The sequence below is a fragment of the Periplaneta americana genome, chromosome 12 (assembly GCF_040183065.1).
Source record: "Periplaneta americana isolate PAMFEO1 chromosome 12, P.americana_PAMFEO1_priV1, whole genome shotgun sequence".
Lineage (NCBI taxonomy): Eukaryota > Metazoa > Arthropoda > Insecta > Blattodea > Blattidae > Periplaneta > Periplaneta americana.
In genome coordinates, this window is record NC_091128.1 from 140,989,585 (window position 1) to 141,011,950 (window position 22,366).

At 33.7% G+C, this 22,366-nt stretch overlaps 1 non-coding gene across 1 annotated transcript; it reads right to left on the reverse strand.

The window, feature by feature from the left end:
* Positions 1–1,471: 1,471 nt before the first annotated feature.
* TRNAS-GCU (transfer RNA serine (anticodon GCU)) lies at positions 1,472–1,545 on the reverse strand. Its single transcript has one exon. It is a non-coding gene; the product is annotated as a tRNA-Ser (tRNA).
* Between the last annotated feature and the right edge of the window lie 20,821 nt (positions 1,546–22,366).

Consider the following 22,366-nt stretch of genomic DNA (forward strand, 5'->3'; position numbering starts at 1 on the left):
ACCACACCCACTCACATGTTTCACAATAATACTGTATAAACCGTAGTTGTAGATTACCTTGGCTTCTTTACGTATGAGTGCGAGCTCTGTATATATATATAATATATTAAATATAAATTGCAAATGTTTTAATTATCATTGGGAGCATTACAAGAGCGGCGATTGCCAACCATGTGACTTATTTTATAAGACTGAATTAGTTCTAATCTATATTTTATTGTACACTCATTACAAAATGTATTTCTTAAAAAAAAATAACTACATTAAAAAAGGCATCGGTAAATAAACTTCTTGGTATAAAGGGTTATAAATCTAGAGAAAAATAGTTGTCTAATGTCTTGATTTTTTGTATTTTTGAGCTTAATATAAATGGAAGATATATAAAAATAATATATTTTGTATACACATAGGACATTTTGTATCGGATTTTTACATTTGCACAGAGTATTTTGTGACATTTACCATGAGTTGGGTACGGGGAGCGTGAGTTTGAATGACAGGACGATAGTGCTACAGATATCCCCGGTGTCCATTGAAACCCCGCGTCTTAACTGGCTCTTCCCAACGAAACGGAAACTGCCCCTTACTAAGTAAAGAAGACTGATACCTTAGGTTTTCCACCCCACCGAACGAAGATTTTGTGAGGTAGTTTTCTCGCTAACGTTTGAGACAACGTGCAAAAAGATTTTACACGCAGATTTTGACAGAAAATATATGCTATTTCTTGAATTATTTTTCGAGATTTTGAACGGATAATATTATATTATAATTTGCGGGATTCTTCTCCTGAGTTATTGGCAATGTCAGTCTTCGAACGCAGAAAAAACTGTTCGGACGTCAAAGTTGAGATACACCATAGAAATGTATGAGAAATGGAAATAATATTTTCGGAATATAAATTATGTATACCATATGATTTTACATGTTAATTAACTAGTTACCTTGTTGACTAGTTAATTGACACGTGAAAGCATATATAGGCTTTATATTCCGAAGTGATATAGTGTTAAAAAGTTGTGTAATCAAGATGGAAATAATGTATTCTTCCTACTAGATAGATTATAGAAGAACTCCTTATGTTACCTCTTGTTGGGAGATCCGTGCAGCAGCAGCAGCAACAACAACAACAATAATAATAATAATAATAATAATAATAATAATAATAATAATAATAATAATAATAGTAATAATGTAGTTTTCATACTGTGTGTATTATCAATATAATTTCATTAGATATTTAGCCTTGTGGTCATTTCTGTTAAAAAGTTTCATCATAAGTGATCTACATTCGACTTCTGTGTACTTTCATAATTTTTAAAGCTATTTTATTTAACTCCTCTACACAAAAAGAATATTCCGCTGTTTTCTTTTCGCAATGAATTTCTGTTTAACAATATCGACCATATACAAATCTGGCTTTCAGGTAGTAGCGCCCTGTAAAGCAGGTTTGAATAATTTCAAGGAAAAATTGTTCCGGGGCCGGGTATCGATCCCGGGACCCTTCGCTTAGCGCGCGAACGCTCTACCGACTGAGCTACCCCAGGAACTATACACGACACCGTTACAATTTTTCCTTTTATATCCACACAACGTTAACAGAAAGCCACAATTTAAAGTCACACAGTAATTGTGTGCACTCACAGTTGAGTTCTGGCGTCTTGTCAGCTCATGTGAGTTGTGTGGATATAAAAGGAAAATTTGTAACGGTGTCGTGTATAGTTCCTGGGGTAGCTCAGTCGGTAGAGCGTTCGCGCGCTAAGCGAAGGGTCCCGGGATCGATACCCTTCCCCGGAACAATTTTTCCTTGAAATTATTCAATATCGACCTAATTTATACAAATTAAAATCGATTTAAAATACAAGAAACTAGCCAATAATTACATACATTAATGGCGTTGTGTTCTTAAATACATTACCTTTACACTCAGGTCTCTGACTTATCAACTTCACAGGTATTGTTCCTAGTTATTAGAGTGTTTGAGGCAAGAATTATTGTTAGTTGCGCAATATATTACACATATACGCCATTCGTTATATCGTGAAACCTACCTGCACGTGAGGGGAAGGAGAAAGTTGACTGGGAAGCTCTCCTGCTTCCCTACGCTTCCACTTGTAGCTAGCTAGCTCTTACTTTGAGTCACGGCTACGCATGTATTTGATTTGACGAGATAACGAATGGCGTGGACTACATCTAATGTTTCTCTGTGGAATTGATCCAATGACGTTCGACTGATCTTTAAAATAAAAAAAAAAAAAAAATATTATTACTTTGATTAAAGTTCTCGTTAACACTTTGTTAAAAACATAAAATTTACTCTGTCACACGTTAAAAGTGTTAAAATTGTTTAAAAAGGTATTTACCTTCGACAGACGGCCCGTTTCGACGCTATTTGTCGTCGTCTTCAGTGTCTCTTGAACCACTGCTGATTTTGGCTCTGCGATGTGCAGTTGTCGACAGACAGGAAGATCCTTTCATACAAGATACAACGAACATATTAAAGCTATAACCAAACCTTACATTACATCAAATTATGCAGATCACATTATCGACAATAATCATGACTACAATAATATAGAAACAGATATGGAAATTTTACACTTCACACCAAAAAGTTTACAGTTAAATATCCTAGAACAATACGAAATATATAAGAATACAATAGCACACCCACATTACATACTTAATACGCAACTACAGTTCAATACGCACACATTGTTTGACATCATAATACGTCATAGCATACAGACAGCCAACCCCCACCATAGGAACAACACACCCCCACCCCTACCATCGACAACTGCACATCGCAGAGCCAAAATCAGCAGTGGTTCAAGAGACACTGAAGACGACGACAAATAGCGTCGAAACGGGCCGTCTGTCGAAGGTAAATACCTTTTTAAACAATTTTAACACTTTTAGCGTGTGACAGAGTAAATTTTATGTTATATTATTACATTGGAGTGTTTGATACTTTGACTTTGAGAGCACAAACTCATGACAGTTGCAGTAAAACTGGAAGATTCGAACCTAATACAAATGCAGTCTGAATCCAATAGGAAATACATAATAACTCGCTTAATATTGAGGATTTTCTCCGTGTAATACGTTTCTCTTTCCACAAAGTGCGCATTTGCTGCCTTTGAGAGCACAGTTATTGTTGGTTTAAATGGTCATAGTATAAGGACATGAAAAATTACCATGATTTCAGGTAAATTAGTGTGATGTCATTTTAAGTGGTATACACTTTTCAATATAGAATATTACGAAATAAAATAAAACTTCATCGTATAAGCACCTACAGGAGCACCCAGTATTTATTTCATTATTGAAGCTTTCACCGTATATAATGTAAAACACAAAAATTCAGTACTTGAGGATTTTTCTATTTAATACCATGAAGATATAGACATATATTGTCGGACCATCGGATCTGTGCCCCTTCAGCGCTCTCGTCGTTCTTGGAAATGTTAACGCCTGTACTCACTCCATTCCACCCGCTTTCCTCCCACCACGTTAAACAGCAGGCCACGAACCTTGCCGAATAGGGATGTTGCCAAATTTCCATCAAACGGTGTCATAAATAACTGGTCCTCCATGCTACAATATGATTTCTTTCAATCAAAATACATATTGTATTTCTACATTTTTAAACCTAAATCCCGTATCTCGAATCACTTTCCGTAGTGTTTCTCTCCAACCTTGGAAATTATTGCTTCTCTCGCAGCCTTCAGTAATTTCTTCAATGTTGAAACTTCTTTCTGCACGGTATAAAATTCTTGTATCTTTCTTCTTAGAATACATCGGTTCATATCATCTACAAGAATTAAAAGTTCCCTTGGCCTTTTCTTCCCTGGTGATTCTAGCTTTTCATCTCTTGTACAGACTCCCTGTCTCCTGATTTTCTTTATTAGGTGCTCTGACCTGCCTATATAAATTACATAAAATGTTGTATTATTAGTATTAGTTAAGTAAGTAATTTTAATACGTAATCAATTGAAATAAAATAAGCCTCACCTATGATAGTAGCTGCTCTTTTCGTTGCCTGATTTATAGGAAACAGATATTGACCTGTTTGTTTCTCTTCATCGCAAAATGCTATTACGTACTTGCTTAATAATATTTCTTTCGCCACTCCGTGCTACAGTATTCATGTTGAGTTGACAACACTGGACTGCAAGTGCAAATAAACTGTCCCGCAAGAAGGCCAAAATTGTGAGTAATGGGGGACAGAAAGGGAGAGAGATAGGAATGCAGGGAGAGAAATGAATTACCGAGGCTGAGAAGGAATTAGGGCTCAGTTCGCATATCTTACGGGGGCACAGATCCGATGGTCCGACAATAACATAATACAATAGTTATATTAATATAATGCACCAATTTTCACATAATTCTATATTAACTAGCTTAACTGAGACAAATTATAAGTAAGTAATATTTAGTAGTAATTATAAGTAAGTAGTATTTTTCAAAATTCCGAAGGAGGGAGCGTAATTCTATCATCTTTAGTTTAGATTTTTACGACACATTTTTTAAATTTAAATACGTCGTCTGTCACTACGAACTCGGTATCATAGAAAACTGTTGGTTAAAGATTAACATTCAGCTCTAAGGGGGTATTATAATGGTGTGATCATCTAACAATACAGTGGAACCTCTCTAACCTGGACATGTGTGGCTCAATAAAAAATTGTCCAACTTAACGGGGTGTCCAAGGTAGAGGGAAATATAATTTTTTTTAAGGAAATTACTGTGCGTAATGTTAAGGAACTTCAATATTCAAACACTTTGTAATTCAGTTCGTCTTTAACACGTTTGCGAACTCTTGTTCTTTCCCACTGCAATTTTGTTTCCGTCCTATTATTGCTAATGTTTGAAACTGTTGATTTAGAAATTCCAAACTCTTCTGCAATTTTCCTATAACTAACACCCTAACGGAAACGATCAATAACTTCTTTCTTCCTTTCAATGGTTAATTCTACCAACTTATGTTTACTCATATTGAGGCACTATACAAACTGTGCAAAGTGACTCTCAGGGTAAACGCCTCAACAGAGACTGATTTCTACACTGCAGGCCTACTGGAATAATTTTGGATCATAAAATTTACTGTTATGAAAAATAATACCCTTTCACTCCATACTCAAATTTAGCCACAGTACAGTTACAAAAAGGGCGAAGTGGGTAATTCCAGGAAAGTAGAAAGAGGTTCACAGTCGCTGTGCTGTACAAGGAAAACCTCCTCTCATTCGACTATGCTAATGGTCCTTGTAAAACACAAAGGTTCAATGAAACCTAACTCTCAAACAAGTAGCAGAAATAAATAGGACAAGAGAATCGTCCAAGATAGAACTATAAGATCTTGTGAATGAATATTCCAGGCTCTGAGATATTCAACAGCATTTTCATAAAATTATAATAACACTGAAAGTCCGGGGACATCTGGGGATAAATTATTATATTCGGGGATATTCCAGAGACGAATTTTGTTCGGGGACAAAAAACAAAATTCGGGGACTATTCCCGGAATACGGGGACGTATGGTAACTTTAGAATAAGATAAAGTACAGTAATTTATCTTCAAATAAACACGATTCGATTGAATAACGACTAATTAAATATGGAAAGGTATCACAATTTTTTAAATATCCTAGTTAATGCACCATGGAATTAGAAGCTTCTGACATAGCCAATGCGTACAGAATAAATGTAGGGATGGATGGAACTCTTTTTACATGTTAAGATCTGTGATTCATACAAAAATCACGTAAATTCATTTTTCTTTTCTAAATCAAACTAGCAGTAGAATATTCTGTAATTTTGTACTTGAGAATTGAACCTTTAAGACGATCCGCTACTGAAATTTCTAAAATTCACATTTTTTTGAATTAGAGAGTTGAAATTTTTATTGAATATACATATAAATATCATAAGCACACAATGCAAATTTCAATCTTTTCTCATAAACACTTTTTAAAAAATTAAACTTATTTTGTTTTTTTTTTTTTTAATTTTCTTGATGAAAATCCTATTTCTAAAATAATAGTTATTTTTAATGTTTGTTTTTTAACTTAAAGGTTAACACTGCATGTTGTGCAGTGGAGCATTAGTAATGTCCTACTCTAATTTGTTTATTTGTAAAAAAAATCTTCTTCTACTTTCAAACATTAATAAAAGATAATACTGCTTTGCGTACAATTCCCTAGCAATAAAGTTATGCTGAATACAGCTAATAAAATGCTCAATTTCACAACAGAGAATTAAAGAATAGATATGCTAAGTTTCATCACTCTAGCTTTAACCGCTCAAAAATAAAATTAATACTTGTGGTTGAAAACGTAGAACATTTATTTTTTGAGATAATGAAATTTAAAATTTTGGTTACGCATAACTCCTGCAGTAACACAACTTATACAAATTATACAGAAGTATACTTTTAATTAAGATATTGAGATAAAATCTTCATGAAACCGTACATTTTCAGCACAAAAACAAAAAAAAAAAGTGATAAAATTTGTCAAAATTCTACTACTTTCAGTAGCCCATCAGCTTAAGAATGTTTGGCTTCGTTTTCAAATGAAGACTTTTGCTTACAAGTTTTCTGGTACCTATCTTAAACCTATATCTCACATGAACATACCTCTTATAAAACGTTATTGGTGTACGTCCAATGCTTATATATTTTAGAAATTGTTCACAATACCGGGTAAACTGTAAGCAATGTAATTAATTTTGGTGCATGATGTCTTCAGTAAAGGTGAATAAAAAATTCAAGTATTATTTTTCTGTGTTTCGGATAGTTTTTCAGAAAAAAACCGTGCAATTTTAAACAAGTGAATTGTACCATCATGCAATTATGTAATCAGTGGTCGAGTGCATAATAATCTGTTGTGCTCCGGACGTGTTTTGAATAGAGAAGTGGGAGTTCATTGCCAAGTAGATTGTTTTAATGTCTTAAGAAAAAAATATAGATGGTAAAAACTTAAACTGTTTAATTTTTCTGTTTAAAATGTGTAGAAAAAATGCGGTAAGCAGTATTTTGTTTCAACCAATGAGAATTATTTGTCCCCCCACTTGAATTTTTTAAAAATTTCAATCTGTATAAACCTACATTAGAGACAGTAGATATCCAGAGCTGTCTTTAAACTCAGTTGTTTGTATTTACATTCATTATTCTCCTCCATTGCTCTAACAAACATACACTCGAGCTGTCGTATCTGTTGAATCCACTCAATAACCTATTACAATGTTGTGACGATTCCATACAATTTAAAATTACTTTGAGGAACTAAAATTTACATTTGTTTCGATCAATCTTTTAAAGGAAATTTAAAGGACAAATCTAAAATTTGTTCATATAATTTATTATCAGAATTTACGGTTCTCCTAAATTGATTGTAGATTTTGGGAATTTAGTCAATTAGGTTTCCTAAAATGAATTGCAGTTTGTTAAAAAAATCATGAGACTATGGAAGTGAATTGTTGGGAAACCGAAAAAAACTATGTTGTCAATATTGCATGTTATATGTAAAGTTGTTATACCTTATAATTATCTCTGAGTCTTCAAAAACAATTTTTTGATAATAAGTTTCATTTTTTAAATTTAGTTTACTTCTAATAAAACAATAAATACGGCAGAATTATGCCATTTTAACTAATTGCAACATTTATATTTTAAATATAACTCAACTCAGGACTTTCCAGAACCTACATAAACTTCATTTTCTTAAGCAGGTTAACTCTTCTCTCTGTCTTACATTTTTGTTATACATAATATAAAAACATATAAACTAGATATTCAGCAGAAAATGGCACTAGGTTTTTAAAGAAAAACTGACTGTATAAAGTGAACAGCACTGTGCTTAGTCATCATCCCTTTGCTCAACACCGGGTCAATCAATGAAATCTCTGTAGAATTGCATACGAATATTTTACTCTGGCATATGATTTAACATTTTCAAAATATCAGCAATTTTAGTTTTTCTTTTGCACCTTTCCCAGTGGATAGGCTACCTTTTCTGGTAGTAATACATTTTGATTGATGCTTCTCATGCAGAAAGTGTGTGGATGCACTTCATTGATAAACTTCATTACAATGATGTATCCTTTTTTATTGTTATTATAATATATAAAGTGGCAATATATTTATTCCAAAGACAAGTTTTCCATCTCTTTGTTTCCTTCATACATGCATTAACTTTGTTACTACCTTGCAACAAATGAGGAGCTTGTTATCAAAGTTGGACGACTCCACTTTTGCTTTTTCTTACAGGAAAGGCGAAAAAATAGATCCTTGGAAACCAATGTCACCGTTATACGTATATTTTTTAACCTTCTCATGAGCCATGAAACATTTTTTTCGGTCTCGAAATGTGATTAAAATTAATATTCAGGTCGCAATTTAAGTTTGAAAAGTGGAGTTGCCCATCTCTGAAACTAAGTCATGGAGTTACCTGTTTTTGAAACCAAATGAAGCCATATTTAAAGTGGAGTTGTCTGTTTTTGAAACCAAACGAAACCATATTGTCTACTTTTGAATATAAGTAAGTCTCTTCTAACTCGACTTAAAAGCAAATTTACGTAAAACAGTACTTATTCATCCACAAACCGATTATTTAACAATCAGCCATGTTGGATTCGCGATGCGTGATGGGAAAAGGTGGTAAGAATGTGGGCTTTTCATTGGCTACTGAAGTAATTGTCCTAATTTGAAACCAAGCCACAGTGGAGTTATCTACATTTTGATTCTAAAGCGCACAATTAAGTACCGGTACTATTTTCGCTCTTTTCTGTCTGTTTTTGAACCTAAACAGTTCCAGAATCGCATTCAGCATACAAAATTCTATGAGAAACAATCGATATCTCGAAATCGCAAAAAGTGGAGTTGTCTAACTTTGATACTATGCTCTTAAAATTGAGGACCGTTTTTGCAAAACTTGCTAACTGCAAAATTTGCACAATTGAGATTTTGATGGATTCGTTAACATAAGGCAGGCCTCTACATCATGTTCAAGGCGTCTTAGTAAAATTGGATTATTTCTCTTCATTGTAGTGTGTCAAAGTGTGATCGTTTTTTCAAAACTTGCTTTCTGCTATAAGTGAGATATATAGCAAAACTTGTTTACTATAGTGTTTTGTCTCTCCTGTAAAATTTAGTTTTTTTCAGTTAGCAAGTTTTCCAAAAACGGTCCTCAATAATACTTGAAAGTTGCTGCATTGATTATTCCTTGGTTTTCTGCGTTGAAACTACAAAAATTAAGTTTTTTTTTTCGCTCTGTTCTGTCCGTTTTTGAACCTAAACAGTTCCAGAATAGCATTCAGCATACAAAATTCTATGAGAAACAATCGATATCTCGAAATCGCAAAAAGTGGAATTGTCTAACTTTGATACTATGCTCCTCAAATTATACTTGAAAGTTTCTGCATTGATTATTCCTTGGTTTTCTGCGTTGAAACTCCAAAACATCAATGAAACCATATCATAGATTTTTTCACTGAAGACATCCTCCAAGTTATCATTATTCAATGATTGCAAAATTTCTTTCTGCAGCTGTAAGAAATAGAGAAAAAAATTAAACACAAATTATTTAACAATATGGAGGGATTTATTATGTAGTCAATGAAACATATGAGGATAAGAAGAATTTTTGTGACATTTTGTTAAACATCCAATTACTAGAACATAAATTGTCATAACCTAAAAGAATAATGCTTCCCAAGAATAGATTTTCACTTCTTTAATTCAACATACTGTCCTCTGTGATCTGAATGTTTTTTTTTTTTTGCCTCCTTTGGTTTCCATTATTTCTGTCCGAAACGTCCTTGTTTTGATAAAATATTCAGTGGTAGCTTCATCCACACCCACAATATTAGAAAACAAATGTGCAGATATTATTGTTTCATGTACTACATCATTTCCTGTGATGTGAAATTTTTTAAAAGTGCATGAGTCCTGGACTGATGCTTTTTAACAAATTAAGAATAGTTCCGGACAATGGAAGACGACCAGTATACAATGGAACTGATGTCTTTTTAACATTTAATGAAAGTGCTGTCTTAATGAAGCAAAATATCACTCAAAATTGACGAAATTGTAACTGATGCCCTTTCAACAAATTGCGATTTAAAGACGCTACTAGACGTTTCATTTAAAACTTTTTTACTCGAAACATACGCAAAAATGAACAAAATCATATTAAGAATTTCTGTTTGAGATATTCCAAATATTAACCCCCTGGAATTGCTGACATTACTTAGGGATATACAGTATATGAAATCTAAAAGGAAACTTTTTACTGTGTATGTTATAGTAAGTAGTCAAAATAAAATTCTACATCAAAAAGTAAAGTGAGTGTAAGTTATTTCAATGACGAGACTATATATTTTAATAATATTTGAAATATTATACATAAACATTTTTGCAAGTATTCTGTGTGGCTTTGTTTGACATGCATACAAAAGCGTTCGGCAGATTGTCACGCAATTTTAGCTCTGAACCTTTTTCATAATTTTATTTGAAAAAGAGACCATTAATGTATAAGCCTTCACGTAACCTTTCAAATATTACATCACGGAAGACTATTGTTTCATAAGATACCAAAACCATCGACTTTGCTGCTGGATTTGGAAGAATAGCATTAATTCTACTATAATTTTAATGAGAATAATGATAATGATTTAATTAGTGAACAGTAGATTTCTGTATACAGGGTGGAAGGTGACCGATGCACCAACATTTTAGAGGTGACTTTACATGTTAAATGTAACAAAACTTTTATTACTCTTTTCCTTCGATGAAACACCGTTAAGCATGAAAAAAAAGTAGTCTTTGCCCAATGTTTGCAGCGCTCTATTGCGGTAATGGTTCGTGAGAAATAGCTGATTGCTATACAAGCAGTTAGGTAAAAATAATCTGAAAGTTTAATGTCTTGACTCTATTTTTGCATATCAAACCGTTTAGCCATGAATTTAAATTAAATAATTATTGCGAAAATTGTTAAAATAAATCTTACAACGCAGCTCACTGTCGCGCGTCACGGACTGAGTACAGCAGAGGGGGAGGGGAAGATAATGAGTGCAGTCCGCACTTGGTAGAGTTATTGCAGTAGCCGTGATGTTGCCAAATGCTTCATAGAAACATAACGATTTTCTCTAAAACGGTGATTGTTAAAGAAAAAAGTTATTTAGGTTTTTTAAAATCTCTTCTCATGATCTGTTATCAGTTTCATTTTGGTGCAGAGGTTACCATCCTGAATGATTAAGACATATGATTCTTAAACTGAACGAAATTACTGTTGCAATTAAAATAATAAACTGTATTTCAGTCTTCGAAATTGTCCTTTCAAAACCTAAAATAAGAACCAAAGCGAATTACAACGTCGGGATTTATAGCATTGACTTCTGTTTAGATATGCTGGAATTTACTCTATGAATATTCAATGGTCACAGTATTCATAAATTCAGGTTTTGGTTTTCCGACAATACTTGAGCTGAAATATCTTAAGAAACAGGAAGAGTTTTGGTTTTCCGACAATACTTGAGTTGAAATATCTTAAGAAACAGAAAGAGTTTTGGTTTTCCGACAATACCTGAGTTGAAATATCTTAATAAACAGGAAGAGTTTTGGTTTTCCGACAACACTTGAGTTGAAATATCTTAATAAACAGGAAGAGTTTTGGTTTTCCGACAATACCTGAGTTGAAATTTCTTAATAAACAGGAAGAGTTTTGGTTTTCCGACAATACCTGAGTTGAAATATCTTAATAAACAGGAAGAGTTTTGGTTTTCCGACAATACTTGAGTTGAAATATCTTAAGAAACAGGAAGAGTTTTGGTTTTCCGACTATACATGAGTTGAAATATCTTAATAAACAGGAAGAGTTTTGGTTTTCCGACTATACTTGAGTTGAAATACTGTAAGAAACAGGAAGAGTTTTGGTTTTCCGACAATACTTGAGTTAAAATGTCTTAATAAACAGGAAGAGTTTTGGTTTTCCGACAATACTTGAGTTGAAATATCTTAAACAGGAAGAGAAAACCCCTCTCCCCCATAAATATTTACTGAAAATGGAATACAACTTTTATAGTCCAGATATTGACAGAAGTTCTTCACTCTCCAGTGATGAGAAATATATTGCTGGCTTATGACGACTGCGGAACCGAGTTCAAATATCGGCGACAGCTGAATTGTATATTTGTAGTGGACAGAGTTTAAATGTTGAAGGTTCTTTTGTTTTTTCTTCTTTGAACTAATTCTACACAATTTCTCTCATTACCATAACCGTTTTGAAGACTAAGGCACTGCTTATTAAATTTGTACTGCGTCGAATCGGCCATCCGCTGTCATGGATGTTTTTCGCTGTTTGTCCAAATATTTGTAGATCAGTAGAGAGAAACTCGAATCCCCCAAGTGGTCTATGAGGTACAGAGACCATCACCAGAAGGATGGTATTCGGGCTTGTTGGCTGGAGAGAATGCGTGGTGTGGCAGAGAGAGAGAGAGTGTCGGCTTAGGTGTGCAACATAATCGGCACCTATCTCATTCCATCACAGGTGCAATTATTCAAGACGGTGACCGGGAGATGTAATGACGGCTGTGTAATTCTAATACTTCAATTACACCGTTTCCGTGTATCAAGAAATATTTGTTCGTCATTTATTAACAGAAGGATATTCATTATTATATGTTTGGCACAGGATGAAGAAGCTCTCCAAGATTTTATTTTTATAACAACAATGCTAGAAATCTATACAACAAAGCAAGAAAATTGAAGAAAACAAAAAAGATACGGTTTATCATTGCGATTTATGTCACGAATTGCTAACAGTCAACATTAATCATTCTAATTGATACCACATCAAAAAATGAAGTTCGTGCTTTGGTTTGCTGAATTTAAACCTATTACCATAGTTCGACGCCTATTTCTCAAGAATTCAACGTTGATCCATCTACTTCGAAATCAATTTTGGAGTGGGATAGAACTCTTAAAGAGACATCCTTGATTCTACAAACAGGCAAACATAAACAAATAATAAAAAACAGAAGAAACGGTCGATCGTATATGAACTGTATTCAACCGAAGCCCAAGGATGTTTGCCTGTTTGTTTGAAACCTTACATATTTCGCTTTAATTTAATTTATAATGTATTAAATTAGATATGCTTACAAAAAGGGAAAAGGCGATGATCTTGGAATTACCTGTCTTGAAGGCTTTTATTTTCGTTTAAGGAAGATAATGTTGAGGTCAGGTGAAAGTGGTGGATACGCGAACGGACTACCTGTTTAAATCTAGAGACCTGTGAATGTGTCATTTCTTATGACTAATGGAGAGATTCTCAATTTTCAGAGGAGTTGAAAAGGTGCCTACCTCCCAGGCGTCACTTCGATTTTTATGCCTTCCTACGCGAGAAATAGGCAACGTAAATATCACAGAAATAATTACTTCGCTTATTGCTGTTACTGACTTTGCGACATTACACGGACAATATACCTGGCAGTTTCATACACCACCACCACCACCACCACCACTACCACCACCACCTGGTTTAGATCTTCTAAGACCTGTTCTTGGAGGTGTTTCATACGTGTATAGAGTGGAAGTAATAGGAACTGTGCAGTTTTTAACTGTTTATTCCTTGGAAACAGTGCAACAACAAAATTCTGATACCTTATTGATCCCAAATGAATACTTTACTAATTTTTTTTTTTTTCCCATTAAATGTTAACATTGTTTTGCTCGATAAGTACTATCAGTACCATTCTCATTTTTGCTCTTATAATTAGAGAAGGTGATAAGTAGGGCCAGGATTTATGTGCATAAACAAAGTCTGAAATATGTATAATAAGAGAAGGAATAAACAAAAACATGCGAAATCCAATTTTTGTACGATTTACTATCTTTATAAAAAAACAAAATGTAAATGATTTTTTGTAGAAAAAAATTAATATACACATGGAAAGTAACACACAAAATCTCAGCTCATTAGATCCAATACTTTTCAAAGTAAAAAATATTTCAATTTTTAATCAATCATTAATTGAAATATCACTTTTATCATTTTTTATTCGTTGGCTTTGTGCATTTGACTGTGCCTTCTCAATGAAGAGGGGAAGAATTCTGTATATTGATTTAGTTCTGTCACGTAAATTAGTGTAGAAATTTAATTTTGCATTTCTATGAAATTAAATTTTAAATTTTTTAATGATTAAAAAATCATAAATAGCTTCAAAAAATAATATTGTAAAACTGATTCACAAAATGACACTTCTTCTCCAATTTTTAAGTTGAGTGTCTCCTTAATTTCTTTGCTTACCTTACTTTTTCTGGTTCCAAAAAACAACTAGCAACTTTTCAAAGTTTTCTGTTCTTATATTTTATTACCTACAAGGATATTTTTGAATGATGAAAATGATCGTTCAACATCACATGAGGTTGCTTGACAAAATTTTAATGCACACATTTTTGTAAGATCCAGGTTCAAGCAATCCACACTTTCTTGGTACAAGACCTTCTTCACTTTGAGCACAGTGCTATAACGATGATTTTTAATAGCACCATGTCTAGTTTTATCTTTACTGCCTAACCACTAGGCCCTTATGCGTGGAAGATGTATTAGGAATTGTACTACTGCAGGAGGCATCACAAATAAGTGAAACAGAATAAAAATTGATAAGGGATGTTAGAGAATGCTTCTTGTTGTGCAGTAGTTCAGTGGAACTAAAGCACTGTTGGTTGTTTTGGTTTTTCCACGTCTACCCTTAATATGCAAGAAATTTCCAGCCATCACGTACAGTCAAATTGTTATTATTTTTTACAAAATGTGCAAATTTGAGGGTTTATACAACAAAGTTTTAAAATATGCTACTTTATATGCACAATAGTCTATTATATGCAAGTACGCCTAAAATATGCACTATTAACTTTGCAAATTCGACATCACAGGCGTTCAAAATATGTATAATTTTTTTTTGCATGACTTTCAACCGGTCAATAAAAATATGGATTTGCATACGAATCCTGGCCCTAGTGACAAGGAATGTTTGCAGTTTCTCGATAAAATGGATGGTTTTATTTCTAAATAAATAAAAAGATTTACAGGTATCGTTGTTTCCTACCATTAGGAAGTCTGACAACACTACTACAGTGACTAAGGGACAGAATGCTGCTATTCAGACCTCATTTCGCGTGTGTGTGTGTTCGTAGATGGGCCGACCACGCCCAGTTGTCAAACTACGCAGACTTCCAGCCTAATTTTCTAATTAACCATGTAGTAAATTACAAAATGTATATTATTTTTTTATTTATTTTATTGCATTATATTGCTCTCTTCAATCCGCAGATTCATGTCACTTCCATCCTGTACGTGTATAATTTTGTAGTCACTGTAATTAATTTCTACTTCACGTTAAATAGCGTTCTGATATTTTTCACTACATTTTTAATTAAGAGAGAAAAGGAATTAGAGTTAAATTTTTATGTATCAAATTAAATATGAATGGAAGAAATGCACAGAATTTCTACACGTTTGGTGGCGTTTGTTTCTATGTGTGCACTTCTCTTAACTTAAACAGTGATATGCACAAGGTCAAAATAAAATAAAACATCGCTTATTGGCCATCTTGTATATACATATCTTGCATATGGCCTAAAATAAAAAAAAAGTGATAATAATTATTCTTTACGGAGTTACTTTTGCACATTTAGTGTGCTGCATTCAGTATACAAGGATATGCGTAGTTTAGGTTGAATTGTTAATGAAAAAAAGAAATTAAATGGGTTTCGGACTGAAGTCATAGCCGTTAGTAAATGACGATCGATAATACTATTTTATATCGTCTCGTTCAGCTTCGTGTAGCGTTCCTAACATGAGGCTATTTTGCTTGGGAGAATAGAGAAACTGCAGGTTGATTATTATTAGTCTGTGCCTTTCGAACTGGCGACTCAAGGTCATTTCGTCTCCTCCACACTGTACTCCTTCTCCTAAGCCCTGGCTGGTACCCTTCCTCTCTAACATGCCGCGCCACTGGTCCAGCTGAGAACGGTCCAGGAGTGGGGGTAAACATAATGACAAATGAAGTCCGTTGCTTGACCTTGAACTGCCGGTTTGAAATGCGCAGACTATAGTGTACATTTACATTGTAGTGTTGAATGATTCTAATATTAAAATAAAAAGATTGCTTTATTTTGTAATTGATTACATTATCATCAAGCTTTTGCGTCACATGGTTGGCATGGATAAGATGCTGCTCTTTGTCGTTTGCTTTCCCAGAATTTTTTAATGAGAGAAGGGAATGGGTTCTTGTGTACTGTATATGTTTTGTTCTAGACTTATGAAGTGGATCTGCAAATGGAAAGAGGAATACAACTGAAGAAAGAATATGTTACAAATAGTGCGTTAGAACCAGATGTTCGACTCCACAGTTTTGAATTTGACTCTAGATTTCATAAATATCAATTATATATTGGACGCTAAATTATTATAGTTTATTTTGGTTTTAAAATACTAAAAATAATTTTCAGACTGACGTATCTGCGATAAGGAATGTAACACGTCATGTCTTATATGAAGTACTTTTACGGTTGACAACGAAAAGTTTCATACTTGGTACTAGAATAGGGATAATTGAAGTACTTGTATTGTAATCTGATATTTGTATCATATAGCCTACTGCAGATACGCAGTGGCTCTTATGTACAAATAATTCTGCGGTCTCAAGGAAAAGTGTGATGGGTCAATTTTTGCTGCATGTTGTGCATCCTGATGATATCTTTATTGTGGTAAGAGATGGCATAACATTTCTATTATTTTTCTCTCTAACTCGTTATGGAACACGATTTTATGATTTTATACGGTCGTTCAAAGTTTAAATGCTCGCCCCCTGAAAAACAGCAAGAAATGACACCTCGTATTTTGCCTTGGAGCCACATAATTGATATATTAAAAAATTCATAAGATGCTAAAATTAACATTTCATTTTTATAATAATTTATAAACATATTTGTTGACGAGAAACATATTTGTTCACTGCATTTTTATAATGAGAAGCTTCTGCTTGTTCTCTGTATCGAGTACTACAATGATACTGCAGATATTTTCATTTTCTTTGGTACATTGCAAAACTGTGGACTCTTTCCGTTTTTATCCAGGTCCACCAAAGTAAGTCTACTCGGTTTGAAGGAAGTACCTATGGAACCCTCCCTCTCCGACCTCCCCTATCAAAGTACAAATTTTTTGTAATGACTAAAAATGTAAAAGATTAAATAAAAAACACATTTGGTGTAGGCTTTTGTAGTTAGAGTAGCATAGATTCGTTACTGTATTATATATGTCGTTGCAAATTTGCAGCGTTGCTGTGGGAAGTTCCCCTCGCTGTTTTTTAAAAGAAAACAATTGATTGTTACTGCCCATCTCAACAACAATTGAACCCAAAATGGCGCACTCTCTGTGCGTGTCATATCACATTTAGTAGACCTGTGCACCTGATCTTGCTGATTTCTTACTCCTTGCAGATCATTGTAGATTATTCAATAGAGATGGCATTTGCGTGAATTCCGCTTATCGCAATGCAGTTTTCAGCTAGAGCCTGTTCGAAGGTATTTGGAGTGATATGAATCGCTTCCTCACTAGTCGCTTAGATGAAAGAACCTTCACGTCGCCATCTCTTTTGACAAGCCAAACCGGAATTGACGTTATAGATTTAGCTACCTAAGAGTGTGACTTGCTAGCAGGCTAAGACCAGATCATGTAACAAGAAACCTTGGGTAAGTTACAATAACGTATTTACAGAACGAGAGAGTATTAAAAACTGTTGTTCTTGTTAGCAGTCATCTTGTATTGTAACCATTATACTTGTTTCCAAAAACGAGAAGTTGACGGATCGCAAGTATACCGTACATAACATCTTACTTCTGTAGGATTGTTGTTATCATTGCAGATAAAGATTTTGTATTTCTCCATGAAATGTTAGACTTGGCTGCTAGCTCTAAACGTCCTTTAACTATGCGGTACATAGCATTACATTACATTAAAATGTCTTTGAATATAATGACTTACTAATGGCCTACATATTCACAAGTTGCATTTATATTATACTACCTGTATGGACTTTTAATCAAACCACTACTCAAGTAAGGAAAAATATGTCGACTTTGCCTCTCCTTAGGGTATCGATGACTTATTTTTCCGCCTTTGATGCCTTATAATCTTATAATGCAAGAATGGAATACTTTCATTTTGTAAGTAAAAAACGAAAGTATCTTCTGTTATAATATTCGACAAATCATATCATTTGAATATAGCTTTTGATTAGACCTCGGATTTTTAGTCTTGTTTAGCGTAGACTGGAAAATACGTTTTCTAATGCACGTAGTTTTAGGCAATATCGTCGCTCGAGAGTTTGTCGTGTTGCATACACTTAAGGATTTTTACATAAAATTGTTGCAACCTATCCTATTCGAGCTTAAAAATCCGAGGTCTATTTATGAGTAATATAAATTAAATGCTAAATAATATATGCAAATATTTCATGTTTGTTTTTAAGGCAACTTGAGTTAGTAAATAAATTTCTTTTGGCACTTCAGTTTTATCTGAAATATCCAGTAAGTAGTATTTTACATCATGATTAGTAGGCGATGATATTAAATTTATTTTCATTTGATGTAAAGTTCACACCGAAAATAAAATAGCTGAAACGAGCCAATAAGAAACTCAGTCACAAATACATCCTAGGAATCTACTAAATGAGAACCATTTTCATGTGGGGCATGACGGAAAATCTTTACGAATTATTTTAAATGTCCACACCCGGAACGACTTTTATTAATTTTATGACTGGTTTTGTAATTACTAATTGACATAATGTAGAGTGGTGCTTTCCAGAAGAAAGCCTTGCATGCATCAAATGAAGCTCACAGTCAACCATTTTTAATTTCAAAGATAAACTTCTAACGTAATATTTTTACAGTCAGTTCTCTATTTAAACAATATTAGAAACTCTTAAATTTTCACACAATTCAACACGGTAGAGAAGGATGTCAGGTTTTCTCTGTTATATTCTAACATAAATATTTTATACAACATTAAAGGAGTGTTAAGCATCAATTCATTTGCAATCCAAGAAATTGTTACTCAAAAACAAAGGTGTGGAAAAGTATGCAAGACAGTTCCCTTTGCTTTATATAGATTTTGAAACTTGACAATGTGTATAGAAACGTTTTTACTACCTTGTTAGTAAAATAATGCATTGAAAAAAGCATGCTTGCATTTATGTCAGATGATGAATTTTCATTTGCATCAAATTTATTTAGTTTGATCTTGTAATATAATAAGTTTCTCCTGTTATTGTACATTATATTGTACCATATGGTAAACCTCGTTTTGTTGCCTCGATTGTCAACTTTACTTAAAGAGTTAGGTAAGTTTATGTGAAATAAACTTAAAAATGAATTTTGTTCCAAACATGTGTTGCAAGGCCAAAGATTGTGTGTACATACCGAGACTGACAAATATATGATCGCTTGGATCATCCATGACTCGTGAGTTATATAGCATTATTCTTTCTGTAAATAAAATCTAGAGAGACAAAACCTGAACTTGTCTTGACTGAACTTTGAACTAAGAGTACTTGAACAACTCTGAAGCATAGTGCAAGATGCTAGTTGATCCACTTGGTTGTGTGGCAAAATAGCTTACTGAGAGAAGGACGTTGAGTGGGATCCTATGATAATGTTACATCTATACTACCTCCCGAGGTGGTATTGAAAATGTGATTAAGCAGTCTATTCTGGCGTGGTGGATACTCATGCAAGAGAAAATGAGCAGTACCTTCCCAAGAAGAATTGTAAATGACATTGATTCAAAACCGTCATACTCAATCTAATATTGTTATAACGAATTGGTTTTATTGATTTATAATTATCATTTTTTCCTATTAGGTTGTTTAAAAGATTTATGTTGAATTGGATAGTGCATTTTGTCACGAATCTGGTCTTAAAAATTCGTAATGTTGTCTGCTGCAAGATTCATTTATTAGTCTAGTCAAAATACGATTTTTGCATACTGTACCCTTTTATGTTTATTGTTACATTCATTGTGGAAGTAAAGGTTGAGTTCATCAAGAAACTTATTGAAAGTGAGATAACCATTATGTCCACCTTCTTTTGTCAAGAAAAGTCTGTTCACTGTTGCTTGATTTATACCAACAAATCAACAACGTTATAATACAGACAGTTTGTAAAGAGTATTCATTCTTGACAAGATTAATTATGTTACTATTTGACTGGACTTCATAAATGAAATGCGATATGGAAATTTAGATATTATAATGGTCTTCGTCAAAAACTATTGTTGTTGGGAAAAGCAAAAATATGTATAGAGTTAGTAGTTATATAGACTTTTTTATCATTGATAAAAATAACAATAATTGCCAATTAAGCAATGGTTTGTAAGATGAATATGGTTTTCTTGATGTAAAGTGTGATGCATTATAAATACGATGTGTATTCTTGAATAAGAATATTGTGCTTCTGTTGTGTACGATGAGTCATGTTCGAATCGCACGATATGTGGCTGAGCTGCATTAGTGTCACTGCAAAATATTCGTTATTTCTTTACGAGGGGTATTTTTGTGAATAATTAAACCCTTATATAGTATAAGATACATATATAAATATGATTCGAACATGTAAGGTATAATACTGTATATGGAAAGGATTGTCTATACGTCGTTCTTGGACATAGTCATTCCTTTCCAGTGTTTTGTTTTTTTAGAAAAGATGTAAAGGCCCATATTAAATAAAATAAAAGCTTGTCATTAAATCAAACTTATCAAGTATACAATTGAGTGAATTGCCTCCATCCATTTCTTTCAGCGAGTGTTGAAATAGAAGATGTTTTAGTCACTGTTAAACATATCACTAACAGTAGGCCTACCTCGATTCAAACATATCCGGGAACGAACATGAGAGGTTATTCTCTACACTTAACAGACAATTTGCTATACTAATCCGGATGATGTGTACATTTTGCAGCGAGAATTAGGAAATATTACTGAAAGGTTTTATACTTAAGAATAAAAGCTCAGAATTATGTATTCTTGATACATGTGTGCTAACAATGATTTAACAATACGTTTGAACTCATAAAGGAGACAGTTTTGTCGAAAGTTGAGCCGAAATTGGAAAATTATTAATTAAAATTACGTTTCGCGAAAAACTTCATTAAACTTACATGAAACATGTTTAACTAGATACTCCATCATATACTTAAAAGATATTTTCTTTCTATATATCGGTGGAAGTGAAATAGTTTTGGAGATTTTCAGAGTAATTAGCTCATGTTGTATGTAACAAGAACGTTCGCCTACGGGTGGGGCCAGGAAAGCGGCCTGCCTGCGGTGTCGCTTGCGGGAATCGTCTATCCGTAAGCTTCCGCTTTCTATACTATACTCTGTAGGGTTTTAATTTTAAAAGTTTAGCAGCAGTAAAGACTGATGTTTTTGAAACACTAACTTCCTGTGAAACCCTTCTTAGAGATTTATTAGGAGAGCGTGTAAATGATGCACTGATTTCATCAATTTTTTCTTCCGTCAATACTCTTTGTTTTCGCTTAGGAATTGTAGCATTTATCGACCCTGTTGTCCTTCATTTGTTAACAAGACGTCTAACAGTTTCTCTACCCTGAATTGGAGCACCCGAATATTTCACTTCAAATTGCCTACGCACCTCTCTATATGACTCTGTTTTCACATATGCATCATACATAAAAACTCTCTGTTCAAGCGTGAATTTTGCGTTTTGCATTGCCAACAAATTTTACACACACGCTGAATCAAGAAACTGCACTGTACGTGTAAAATACTGCAACATCTGGCTCACAACTGATAACTTGTCGACCTTGATGTCCTTGATTGTCGAGCGTGTCGCAACAACTGCGCGCACAAAGCGGCGTATCAGTACATGCCGCTTTCCTGGCCCCACCCGTAGGCGAACGCATAATATATTCGTGGAAAATTAATAGTTTTTTCTCATATGTTTAACAGCCTCTTATTCGGTCCTATAGCGAGTAGGATCGTGATTTTTGTCCATATCGATAGGAAAACTAATAAAGAATAATTTGTTCGTCAGGCGTATTTCAATAGTGTGGACGATTTTCATGTAAATTTAATTTTGAAAACCTCTAAATTCAAGCCATTGCACGGTGCGAGTTGGTTGCAACACAGCGCCAGAGAACAGCTCATCTAGCGAGACATGCGGAGTTCGTTGACCTCTTACATCTGTATCACGAGACGAGTGTGTTAGCGCCGATGTTGCCGGACTACTGAAACTTCAAACTCAATTTTCTAATTAACTGTGCATTTAATCACAAAACGG